Source organism: Pleurodeles waltl, chromosome 6 (assembly GCF_031143425.1).
Source record: "Pleurodeles waltl isolate 20211129_DDA chromosome 6, aPleWal1.hap1.20221129, whole genome shotgun sequence".
NCBI classification, from domain to species: domain Eukaryota; kingdom Metazoa; phylum Chordata; class Amphibia; order Caudata; family Salamandridae; genus Pleurodeles; species Pleurodeles waltl.
Window position 1 is genome coordinate 423,521,297 of NC_090445.1, and position 14,088 is coordinate 423,535,384.

The window sequence follows — 14,088 nt, forward strand, 5'->3', positions numbered from 1 at the left end:
TTACCGGTGCTTTATCTTGTGTTTCCTCACATGCGCCTCCCGGGAGCCCTGGAAAAAGGAAGAAAAGGAAAGGAGAACTGAAGCCCAGCTGATACCAGAAGAAGATTGAACAGTACAGCATACGTAACTTGTACACCAAACAACAACAAAAATAAATAATAAAGCTCACGTGAACCCGCAACCCACTGACTTTGTGTCCTCACTGACGTACCCGGTGACACAGGGATTCTAATTGGTGAATGTTGGGTGATCACATGATTTAAATACACTGATCTCACGACCTACTCTATGGCCAGTCGAAGGCTCAGGCCGAAATGCGTTGCCATATATGTCTGGATAGCACTTTGCACTTTGTACTTCACAATAAATAAGAAATAAAATTACCTTTCGGGATGATGGATGGTGCCGGCGTCATTCCTGCCATGAGAAGCTGGTAAATATTGCCTCTCGATTAAACAACTATTTATATTGAAAATAACGTGTTTTTATATAGTGCTTCATACAATACGTGAGCCTCTTCTAAGCTTTGTAAATAACTGTTGTTATTAACACACAATCTAACTTTGCTCAAGTCACCAACTTTGGAAGGAAAACTGAGGGCCTGATTTAGAGTTCGGTGAATGGGCTACTTTGTCACAAAAGTGCTGAACATCCTATTCACTTTATTACAAATGCCATATGATGTAATCTAATAAGGAGGATAGGACGTGTGACTAGCTGATCACTGCAAATGTCGGTGGCAATAGTTGAACTTAGTGCGTGATGCTGCTAACATGAAACCTGCTAGCAAGTATGCTGACAGGAAAACATAAATACAGGGATCCAGGTATACATAAATAAACATGCCTACAGTCACTCACACACACAGACCAGGAACACGTGTAAAGTAGTAATTTCCACCATTATGTAAGGGACAACCTTGTGCTAGGAGAGGGCACAGTAACCCCAAGGATGCCCACATTATGCTTGGAATTGCCAAAACTATATCAAGAATCCTCAATATTATACCAGCGGTGGACCTCATCACTTCAGTGATGGACCCAAAATGCAAGAAGAGGGGCTACCAGATGCCATTGATGGTCTGGTAATGAAGTCATGTTGGTGGCTACTAACTGGGATACTGCCATCCACAGCAATTTGGGAATAGCCATCCACCAGTTCTGGTCCTCCAGTGCCTGGACCCATGAAGCTGAGAGGCAGTGACAAAAAGGGTCAGTTAAACATGTGATAAGATTTAGGCCAGGTGAAACTTGGTGCTAAAGTGTACATTTGAAGCTGCCGGGGTGAGTGAGAAGTACTGTGAGATTAAGGCTGCCTCAACAAAGTCTCTACTCAAAGGTTCCAATGCCTTTCACATGGGTCACAGCCCGGATCTTCCAATTGCCTCAGGACCTGTAGGTGCTGGCTCACCAAAGTGAAACAAGTAAAATCATGGAGCCTTCTACTGATAGAAAGTGGGTAAGTGCAGTAGATAATACATCAGGTTTGTGCATTAAAAATGACATTCAAGTGCATGACAAACTCACAAATGTTTTTGCTGCCAATCAAAAGCCACTTTACAGTTACTGTACAGTCATGATGCGCAAGAGCCAATGGGCAATGAGAACTCCCCTAGCTACTCCAGTGATGTGTTAATGAAAGTTTAACTAACAAATCCAACAACACTCACATTTTATTATTTTTATTAAATACATTTGTAGAGTGCATGGCTACCCAGAAAAGGATTTCCCTGCGCTAAGCTACCATATGCACCCTATAGACACAACACACCAAGATCAGAGCAGCAAAGGTTTCAGCTTCCTACGGAAAAGCGTTAAAGAGAGAAAGTGTCTAAATCCAGGAGGTAAGAAGTTCCATATTTTTAGGTCTAAGTAACAGAAGGCACAGCCTCCTTGCCAAGCTTTCCTGATTAAAGGAATTGTGGCAAGGTCCAAGTTACTGTACCCCATTGCCAAGTTGGGTGTATATGGTGACACTAGAGAATTAAGACAAATGGGGCCTGAATTGAAAAGGCACTTATGGACATAACAAAGTGCCTTAACTTGAACACCACGTTCAATTGGAAGCCAGTGAAGTTCTCGAAGCATACTAGCTGTAGGATAAAATTTAAGAGGATGTAATAACGGTCCTGCTGCCACGTTTTGCACAATCTGGAGTCGTCTAAGCAAACCTTTTTTGACTCCCAGAGAAAGAATATTTTCGTAGTCCATCCTGGAAATACCCAGAGCTAGGATTATGGTTCTTTGTGCAGAATAAGGGAGACATTCCAAAATTTTCCTAAGCCGCCATAAAATGGCAAATCACGTGCCAGCAACCTTAGTAACTTCATGACTTTCATTGAGCCACACTCCCAGATTCTTGACTACGGGCACAGGAGTAGGAACTGCATCCACCACTACTGCAATTTATTTCCTCCTTTGTGGTTTGTTACGAGCACCTGGGTGCCTGAGTTCTGGCTCTGCTCACAATGATTGGAGAGGGGGCATCCTTTATTGGAGAAATAGGGAAAACAGATTTCAGTCTCAAAAACAAACTTTCTAGTGAAATTCCTCACATTTTCTGCAGAAATTAAATGAAATTATAGAAATTTATAAACAGTACCCGGAGGTGTCAAGGTGCTATATGCAAGCACTAGGTAGCCTATTCTATACCCCAAGAAATCTAACTCTCAGGTAAGCCCGAACCAAGATCTAAAGACATACAACCCGAACCAAGATCTAAAGGCATACAGTTAACTTCAACAAATGCACATGTCAAACAAAGATTTATAAAGAGAAAAGCCAAGTTTTTAATGCTCTCCCGAATGGCAGGTTTAGCTCAATCTTTGCAAGATGATAGGAAAGAGAATTTCAATGTTTTGCTGCAGCCTCCGAAAACGCCTATCCTCCCCATCCCTTCCTACACACCTTGGGGATGACAACAAAGTTTTGAAATGCTGATCTGAGAGATCTGCCTGGTGCGTACCATTGGAACATAGTTTTAATCCCCTGTGGGCTGACACCTACAGTGCTTTGTGCACAATACGCATAGCTTTAAAGGTAACCTGTTTCTGAATCAGGAGCCACAATCCATTAGTAATAGACATATGTTTTGGAATACCGAATGTCTGCCTTGTCGCCGCATTTTGCACCAATTGGAGTTTAGCCAGGGTGGTCTTATTCGCTTCCAGATGGAGGGCATTTCAGTAGTCCATTCTGGACAAAATTAAATCATGGACCATCTTTTTCCGAGCTGTTACGGGGATATACAGAAATATCTTTCACAACGATTTAATAATCCACAAACAGGCAGACACAATGTGGCTAACCTGTCAGTCAAAAGTTAGATCGCTATCCATAATGACTTCTAAATTTTTAGCTGACTTTGAAGGAGTGGGCAACATCCCTAAGTCCTCAGCCCACTAATTCACAAAAACAAAGAGCAGGACACCTCTCTAAATGTTGGCAGGTCATGTTTGTCATCTCATGAGACAGCACTTGACTTGTTCAGTGCACTGAAAACATTTAGTGAAAGGTACGGTGGCTGGCGTAGCCCACATGACTGGCCGCCAACGTCTGCTTGTGACTCCTCCCCCTTTCTCCAAACTCGCTGATGGCGCGTCAATGGTGATTCCTAGGAGACCGGCAGCGTGCTACCTGAACGCTGTAGGAACTGTGGCTGCTGAATGGTGGTGGAGGTGCAGGTCTGTTCTGGGACGGCAGTGGCATTTCAATGAAAGCTCAGTGAAGCAGGAATTAAAGGAAAGAGAGGATGCGAGACTGCTTGCAGCCAGAGTGAGATGCAGGGAGAAGCATATCACACACTTCAGGTGAAGGAGGGCCCTCCCCGATCTGCTCGGCCTCCCAAGGTAGGTGATTGTCTCTCGTGAGGAGTCACGGTGGGGTACTCCTTACGGAGGAGTGAAAGGGGATTGGGGGATGGAGGGCATTTCAGTAGTCCATTCTGGACAAAATTAAATCATGGACCATCTTTTTCCGAGCTGTTACGGGGATATACAGAAATATCTTTCACAACGATTTAATAATCCACAAACAGGCAGACACAATGTGGCTAACCTGTCAGTCAAAAGTTAGATCGCTATCCATAATGACTTCTAAATTTTTAGCTGACTTTGAAGGAGTGGGCAACATCCCTAAGTCCTCAGCCCACTAATTCACAAAAACAAAGAGCAGGACACCTCTCTAAATGTTGGCAGGTCATGTTTGTCATCTCATGAGACAGCACTTGACTTGTTCAGTGCACTGAAAACATTTAGTGAAAGGTACGGTGGCTGGCGTAGCCCACATGACTGGCCGCCAACGTCTGCTTGTGACTCCTCCCCCTTTCTCCAAACTCGCTGATGGCGCGTCAATGGTGATTCCTAGGAGACCGGCAGCGTGCTACCTGAACGCTGTAGGAACTGTGGCTGCTGAATGGTGGTGGAGGTGCAGGTCTGTTCTGGGACGGCAGTGGCATTTCAATGAAAGCTCAGTGAAGCAGGAATTAAAGGAAAGAGAGGATGCGAGACTGCTTGCAGCCAGAGTGAGATGCAGGGAGAAGCATATCACACACTTCAGGTGAAGGAGGGCTCCCCCCGATCTGCTCGGCCTCCCAAGGTAGGTGATTGTCTCTCGTGAGGAGTCACGGTGGGGTACTCCTTACGGAGGAGTGAAAGGGGATTGGGGGATGGACTTTCCTTTGTGGATCTCAAAGAAGATGAGTGACATTGTACCTTCAACAAAAAAGATGAGGCATCTGGTTGCAAAGACAGCCGCATCAGGAATAGGCACAGGAGTGTGTGCGGCACAGGGAGCACATCCTTCCCAGAAACTTTAGTGCTGCGTAGCACAGGGCCATTTAGTAGCAACCGCTATGAAAAGTATTAATATGCTGGAAACTGAGGAAATGATCTCTATATCTGGTGGCAAGAGCCCACAAGCCCAAATGAATGAAATAGTGACTGACATTTCCTCACCAGTTGTGATCACAGCAATGTGGAATGAAATCCAGCCAAAGGAGGGACAACGGGCTGCCTCAAATGAAAGTTTGGCAGCAAGTGAGTCCAGAGACAACACTTCTAAAATGAGGGACCATTCAGTGTTTCACAAATCAGTATTTAGTCGTTCAGGCAGGGGTAAGAAGTGCAGCAGCAACAAGATAAAGCTAAAAAAGTGAGCCTAACTGATTTACAAGGGCAGGAGCTGGTGAGAGAACCAGAGGGGACTGCTCGTCCCTTGGTAGAAAGCAAACATATCATCTTGGGGGTGAATTCTGTATCCAACTCAGTGATGCAAGAGGGTGCGTGTCAAGATTTCATTACCAGCCCGTGCTTAGAATTTTCCAAAGCGCAAAACCAGGATTAGGTTTTAGTGGGTCAGCCTGAGATGTGTAAGACTTTACTTGAGACCATTCTGGTTGAAATTGGATATTTAAAGCACCAGCAAGCCCGCACAATAGGAATACTTAGCCAAAGGCTGTCATTGATTTAACAAAATCTTTCACAAATGCCCCAGCGACTGGTAGAAGCAGAGCAGAGAATTTCAGACTTGGAGGACAAGCTGACATCAATAGATAAGGAAGCCCCAACAAGCAAAAGGAAGCTGTAACTCTTAGAAAACAAGCTGGATGAGATCGAGAATCGAGCAAGATGTGCAAATATGAGATTCACTGGCATACCAGAGGATAGTGAGACACAGGAAGATGCCTGTAGTGTAATTCAGTTAGTAGGCTCTTTGATAAGAGAACATATCCTTCCAGATGCACCGCCAGACTTGATGATTACGAGGGCCTATAGGGTCCCAGGACATCGTTGTACACATTTGAAGTATCTTCGGACAGTTATAGCAAACTTTTCAGATTACTGAAAGAAAAAATACTGTTGGTGGCTATCCAGAAAAATCATTTTCCTTGTCAGACAATAATCAGATAAAACCTTTTTCAGACCTCTTAGCTACAGCAGCCCAAAGGCAGAGGTCTTTTCAAGGGATGATCCAGGAATTTCAAACAAAAGGAGCACAAGCTTCTTAGGTGCAACAATAAAAGCTCAATTTCTCTTTGAAGGCCAATTCTATATCCACAACAATAGAGGAGGCTCAGCCTTACTGCCAAAAATCTTTAAGAACTGATTAGAGCTGATGGGATCTAAGGAATTAGGCCCTTCCTTTATAGCAACTTGAGTCGCCAATAACAGTGTGACCTGCATAGGTGGGGAGCCAGTATTGGCAACTGTATCGTAGCATGGGAAGTTTGTTATTGATGAGATAGCTAAGGTAATTTTCCTTTTATTTATTTATTTATTTTGTCTTTTTTTTTTGGAGAGCTTTGGAGGGGGAGGGTTTCACGAGAGGCAAGGGGGCATTAAGATGGCATCTGTTGAAGGGGGTCTTGGGGTAGGGGATGGTTAGCCAAAACCCCCCACCAAGGTCAGGGAGGTCGAGTGGGGGGCAGTGGTTGTAGAGGCAGGGAAGCTGTAGGGGGGAGAGTAGCAGTACAAATGAGCAAGACGTGGGAGGGGGCCATGTGTGTTTTTTTTCTAGGTTTCTCTTTCTTTCCATCTAGTGTAAGCATCAAGCAAGCAATCAGTCTTAGGCGGATAGAAGCTTCGGGCTCGAAAGGCAAGGTATACCCAGGGAGAAGGCGTTTTCAGTGGAATGAATAAATGGGTAACCAGATAAAAATGATGGTTTGTAATGGGAGTGGCTGTTAAATAAGCAGAAGGCGAGAGCATTACTGAAATGGCTCACCTCATTCAATCTTGAGGCGATTTTCCTCCAGGAAACCCATTTTAAAAGCAACATGCCTCGGCTATATATTCCTTTGAATTATTCTTTAGCTTTTTATTCTCCGGTCAGGGTTGTGATGTCGGGGGTGGCTATACTGCTTTCAAGATCACTCTCTTGTAAGCCAAAGTCAGTAGTTAGAGATCATAGGGGGATGAGGATTTGGGTGACAGGAAAAATATCAGGGGAGACCCTTCATTTTTGCAATTATCACAGCACTATTTCTGACAATGTGGAGGCTTTGAATCAAATCTGTGATTTGGCTGTACATACAGAGGGCACACTGATAGTAGGAGGGGATTTTAACTTTATCCAGAATTTAAGCCTGCACTTCTAATATGATAGGAGGCAAGCAAAATCAAAAACAGCTAAATTTGATTAGCATAATTAAGCAGGATCTTCCACTTGGGGACCCCTAGCAGGTGGTCCATCCTCGGTTATTGGAATATACCTATTATTCTTTAAGATTTCAGACAGCTACACGGGTAGACTTTTTTCTGGTTCCACCTTTGTTAAGTAGGTGTATTATGGAGATAAGAGCTAACCCTATTTCAGACCACTCAATAGTTTCCCTAACTTTACTTTTGGATATAAAACCACGGGTGCTGCCACAAAGGCAATTTGATAGGGCACTGCTCTCAGACCAAACATGGGTGGTAGATACCAAGCAAGATATTCAAGAAATGTTTACGATCAGTGTTAATTCGCCTCCACTCTTCATTGTTTGGGAGGCCTTCAAAGCTACGTTTAGGGGGCAGGTTATCTCTTATAAGGCAAAACAGAGCTGGATCAGATCAGCTAGAATTCAGGAGCTCCAGGGAGCCCTAGAAGATGCTCAGAGTCACTTATGCGGTCTAACAGGGTATCCTTCCTCTGCACCAATTCAGCAGGCCTTACAAGAACAGGTGCATAAGGCGGAGCAAGAATTAAGGGATTTCTTCCTCTTAGGGGAAATAGCAGGAGGTAGGGCTGATCAGCAGAATCTCTATGAAGAGAGTGAGCAGGTAGGGAAATTTATTGCAAGGGCAGCTAAGACTCGAAAGAATAAACAACTGATTAATAAAATTAGAGATCCCACTACTTTTTTTTTGGAGACAAAATCTGCTGGAATTGCAGATGTTTTCTTCAAGCATTACAAATGTATTTATGAGGGAGCAGAATTTGTTTCAGAAACTGAGCTGGAAGAGTACTCTGAGGGGATTCAGCTTCCACAAATTCTAGATACCCAGGAAGCCAGTTAAATGAGAACAATTGAGTCTCAGGAGATTACTCCAGTGCTAAACAATATAACTAACTGCTAAAGCATGTGGAGGGGATAACATTCCCATTGAAGTATTTATAATCTTTCTGGAGGAACTTTTACCATTTCTCCTAACCCTCTTTAATAGTATAAAAGCAGGAATTGCGATCTCCCAAAATTTTGAAGAGTCAGTGGTGATTAGTTTTTTAAAACCTGGTAAGAATCCCACCAACCCTTGCTCATATCGCCCTATGAGTTTACTGACTGCGGACTACAACCTTTTAATGAAAATCTGGGCAGATAGGTTCACAGTTTGTGCACAGTCAGTAATTGACCCGGATGGCTGTCTGCCAGGAAGGTCGATGGCCAAAAATACTTATCAATTGATGCAAACTATTGATTATTTCTCAATTAAGAAAGAAAAGGAGCTATACCCATGATGGATGAGGAAAACGCATTCGACCTTGTTAACTGGACAGCTCTTTGTTTTTTGATTATGGGCAAGTTTGGTGTTCCGCCTCCAGTTATTGTGATGATTGACAGGCTTTATCAGGGAGCTGAAGCTAAAATCATTATTAATACCCAGGAGGCAGGGGTGGTTACTATTAAACCGGTCACCTATCAAAGCTGCCCTCTGTCGCCACTGCTTTTTCTTTTCTTTTTAGAGCCGCTACTTCCAAGATTCATCTGAATCAAATGATCGCAGGACCCGTTGAGGGTATGGCTAAAGTCAGGCTATTTGCTAACGATATGATTTTATACTTAAAAGCCGAGAATCGTAATATTATGATTGCAATAAATGAAATTGAGAGTTTTACAAAAATTAGAGGCTATAAAGTCAATCATGCCAGATTTTAGTATTTAATACGCCTCGCCCTGAACAGGAGGTTCAACAGCATTCAGTAAGCTATTTAGGCATCCATGTGTGTAAAGACGGAGACCAGCAGTAACAGGTAATCATTTTATTCTTAGATAATGCGGGTACATTACAGGAGCAATGTCGGAACTGTTCCGTTCATCCCGACTGCTTTCATTCCAACCGCCACCTCCTGAACCCCCGTCTCGTAGATCGAATGTCAACCTTCCACATTCGATCTACGCACCACACATCTTTCCCTCTTATCAACAACAACAAAAACAAATAACATACTTAAAATCGGGAAAATACATATAAGAGAAAATACATAATACATGTACCTCTAAAGAAAATTTATTTTTTACATTGAATTGGAAGCATTCCCATTTAGTTAACTTCCCATCACGAATTGATTGAAATGCCTTGGTAATTTCCTTTCTCTCAGACTTTTACAAATAGGTATCACGTCATCCTCCCGATTCCTGGATTCAAGACCACGAGATTCACCACCTCCTTCACCTCTGTCTGACCGCGCATCCTCATATCCCCACAAATATCCACTCTCTTCATCAAAATCTTCACACACAGATTCCTGGGGAAAGTTACTTGCTTTAAACAAACTCACATGCCGCAAATTACGTATTCTTCCATCCTCAAGCTGAACTGCACCATTCAATACCTTTACCACTTTCATAGGACGTGATCATCTCGCATTCCCTTTATCTATTAGCCCAAACGTTTTCACACGTACGCACTGTCCAACTGCCAAGTTTGGCATAGTTTTTCCACTATTGATTTTGCTTAAAACTTTGTTTTGATACTCTTGCACCCGATTTCTCACAGAGCTAAAGTCTACCCCACCAAAACTTCCTTGCCTTCTGTTCATCAACCACCAAGGGATTAGTTTAGAAGATGGTTTCCGACCCCTCAATAACTCAAAAGGTGTTTTCCCAGTGACTGAATGTGGCGTAATTCTGTATGATAACAACATATTTTGGATGGCCTCCTTCCAAGACAAATTAGATTCTAAAGCTAATTGTATAGTGTCCTTGATAACCTTGTTGAACCTTTCAACCTGACCATTACCTTCAGGATGGTATAATGACACCCTCACATGATTTACCCCACAGCTCTTCAAAAAGGAACTCATCTTAACAGAAGTAAGTTGTACACCATTGTCCGAAACAATAGTTTCAGGAATTCCTTCCCTCGCAAATACATCTTTTAAGAATTGGATCACAGTATCAGTAGTTATATTGCCAACCATACAAACCTCTGGCCATTTGGAAAAATAATCAACTAGGACAATCGCATACCCTTCCTTAGCAGGTAAGTTAACAAACGGACCCATAAAATCAATTGCAACTTTGCGCCATAGGCCATCTGGCAACTCAACCAACTGTAATGGTACCACTAATGGTTTCTCAGACTTGTCACTCAATACACACTTACCACACTCTCTTACACAACGATCTACCATACCATCTAACCCCGGCCACCAAAAAACTTCTTTGATCTTCCTCCTGGTACTTGCCATGCCACCATGACCTTCATGTCCCAACTTAACAATGGTATCACGCATACCATAGGGAGGCACAATTTTATCACCTCTTAATATAATGTCATTCAACACAGACAATTCCTCTTTAATCTTCCAAAATGTACTGCTCTCGCCTCGTAAACTACGTTCTGATGGCCATCCTTTCAAAATAAACTCCTTCACTTTCAACAAAACCTCATCCTTCTGCATTTCTCTCATCCACACACATTCAGATAAATTGTCATGCACATTCCCATTTTGCAGAAACATAACATCCTTATAAGTAAACGCAACATCGCACTCTCCATCATCAATTTCCTCGGCACTACTATGCGATAGTGGTAACCGAGACAACCCATCTGCCACACAATTACTTTTCCCTGGAAGATGCAAAATCTCAAAGTGATACATTTGTAATTTCGAAGCCAACCTTGCCAACCTAGGAGTGAGGTTCCTTCCCCCTCCCGTGCTCAAAATATTTATCAGAGGTTTGTGATCCATACAAATTTTAAATTTGCGCCCCCATATGTACATCCTAAATCGTTGCACAGCCCACGTAGCGGCCAATAACTCCTTCTCAATTACAGAATAGTTCCTCTCTGCTTGAGACAGAGTACGAGAAGCATATGCGACCACCCATGTGTCTCCTTTATTCTTCTGAGACAAAACCGCACGAATACCATATGCGGAAGCATCTACTGCTATAGTACATTCAGCAGTTTCATCAAACGATTTGAGACAAGATGCATTGACAATTTCTTCCTTTATAGTCGAAAACTCCTTGGAATGTATCTCTGTCCAGCAGAATGTCACATTTTTCCTCAGCAAGGCACGGAGGTTCTCCACCTTGGATGCAAAGTTTTCCACAAAGCAAGAATAAAACTCTGCTAGGCCTAAAAATGATAACAATTGTTCCTTGCACCTTGGTTCTGGAGCCTCACTAATAGCTTTGATGTGACTAACCTTAGGTCGAATACCATCCTTAGAAATGATATGACCTAAATATTCCACGTGGCTCTCTCCAAATTTGCACTTTTGATCCTTAGCAGTGAATCCATAGTCACTCAGTACTTGCAATACTGCTTTTAAGTTCCGGTCATGCTCAATTCTGTCGCGACCATATACTAAAATGTCATCCTGGAATACCTTTGCCCCCTTAACATTCGAAAGTATTTTGGACAATTCCCTCTGGAAAACTGCAGACGCACTAGCCAATCCAAACGGCATCCTTTTGTACTGGAACATCCCTTCCGGTGTAATAAAAGCTGTACAATGTTTAGACTCAGGACTTAAATGTATCTGGTGATACGCACTCGCCAAGTCGATGGTTGAAAATACAGTAGCATCTCCAATAGACGACATCAATTCCTGCAAATTTGGTAAAGGAAATGCATCTATCCAAATTGCATCATTGAGTGCCCGCAGGTCAACACACAACCTGAGGTCCCCACTGGATTTTACCGAAATTACAATCGGAGAAACCCAATCGGAGCACTCAATTAGTTCAATAATATCATTATCATACAAATCCTTTAACATCTCCTTCAATTTTTCTCTATAATTCAAGGGAACATTCCTCAACTTCTGCCTTATAGGAACAGCATTCTCCTTTAATACAATTGTATGTTTAAAATTTTTCATACTTCCCAAACAACCACTAAACACGGTAGGAAATAGTTCCTTTATATCACGATACAAATCATTCTGCGACGTATCCATACTCACAATGTACACTGGCGGAGTAGCATTAGGGTCCACCCTCAACCCCAATTGACATATATGTGGCCAACCCAGAATAGTTGCCCCTTCTTCTGCCACAAGAACTTCACCTGAACACTTCTTTCCAGCATATTCGATTTCTGCCTGTATTTTTCCTACAATAGCAATTTTATGACCAGAATAACTACAAGGACTGTTTTTTGTTTTTTGTAAACTCCTTCCAGGCCACAACTGATTAAATAGAGACTTGCCTATTATAGTGTACCACGCACACAAGTCCACCATAACTTCCACTTGTGCACCGTCAATATTTATATAACACTTCGGAAATTGAAGCTCTTTTCCCTTAATGTTACGCTCTTGAATGCTTAGTACCAAATTCTGAATTCCTCCCTCAACCTCATCATCATCCACATTCTCCACAACACAACTCACTTTTTTTTTCAAAACTTCTGCAGACGCGTGCAAAATGTCCCTTTTTTTTACATGCACTGCAATTTTTCCCAATCGCCGGACAACCATTAAAATTTGCAAAATGCGAACTGGCGCCGCATCTAAAGCACACTTTAGTATTGTTGTACATGCTAGACTTGTTATCCCCAGATTTGTTGTCTCCACTACCAGCCCGGGCAACTATTTTTTTCTTTTTGTCCATGCATTCCCTGTTTTTACTTACAGTACAAACGTTGTCACAATCTTTAACTTCTCTCCTCATAGTTTGTGTGCAATCTTCGGTAATCTCAATGCTCCTCGCCACTTCAACAGCCATTTTTAAAGATATTTCCCCAGAAGACCATAGTTTCTCCTGTATTTTTTTAGATTTAGTCTTCATTAATAATTGGTCCCTCAAAACTTGGTCATATGTCATATTGTCAAAAGCACACGTAACCGCTAAGCCTCTTAACACTGCCATATACTGGTCAATGGACTCATCAGCCTTCTGTTCCCTGGAATAAAATTTGTATCTTTCCATGACTACATTTATTTTCCGGCCATACCTATCCTGTAACTGTTGTAAAGCACATTTATACACATCTACCCCATGCACATTATCTACAGGTAGTATATTTTTAAATTCCCTTAACCCTACAGCGCCCAAATGATGTTTAAGCAATGACAGGTGCCTATCAGGTGAACATTCGCCCTCTTCCAACACATCAACATATGCCTTAAATAAATCCAACCACAATTCCCACTGAATGGGCGGATCTCCTGGTTCATTAAAAAAAATGGTGGAGGTTGAATACTAGACATTCTGTAATTAACAATGTCCTATATCAATAATCACTGAATGCAGTTGAACAATATAGTTTTTTCCTTTTTAATTTTTTTTATTTTTATGAACAGAGTCCAGTCACAATAAATTCCGGCACATCCAACAAGTCAAATGTATAGACAAAGGCTCTTTTATAAGCACAAGGTGTGCCTATCACCGTATTCCAAATTAAACGTGCCAAATTCCTTGTAATTCTATTTATTGCACACTAAGCGTGCCTAGTTCCTTGTAACTGTAGACAATATTTGCATGCACGAGGTCTACTCCTTAAAGATGGCTGCTAATTTGCTATTTGTAGGCACACAGGTGTGCCTATCACCGTGTTCCTCAATAAAGATTAAAAAGATCTCCAAACCACTTCAAAATGGCTGCCTCAACGGTGTTGTTCACTCTCTAGAGTAATTTGGGCGCACTCCAACCCATAATTCCTGGCGTAGTTGCAGATATTTTTCCCAAAACAGGAATCTTGCCAATACAGGACATCAAGAGGTACTTAATGCGCCGCCCCTCAAGTTATGGAAACACCAGCAGCCAGAAAATCGCCATTGGACATCAAGAGGTACTTAATGCGCTGCCCCTCAAGTTATGAAAGCACCAGCAGCCAGAAAATCGCCGAAAATAAAAGCACGATCCTCACCTCCGACATCGCTCCTGCCCGCCTCGTCGCCACTGTAAAGACAGAGACCGGCAGTAACAGGT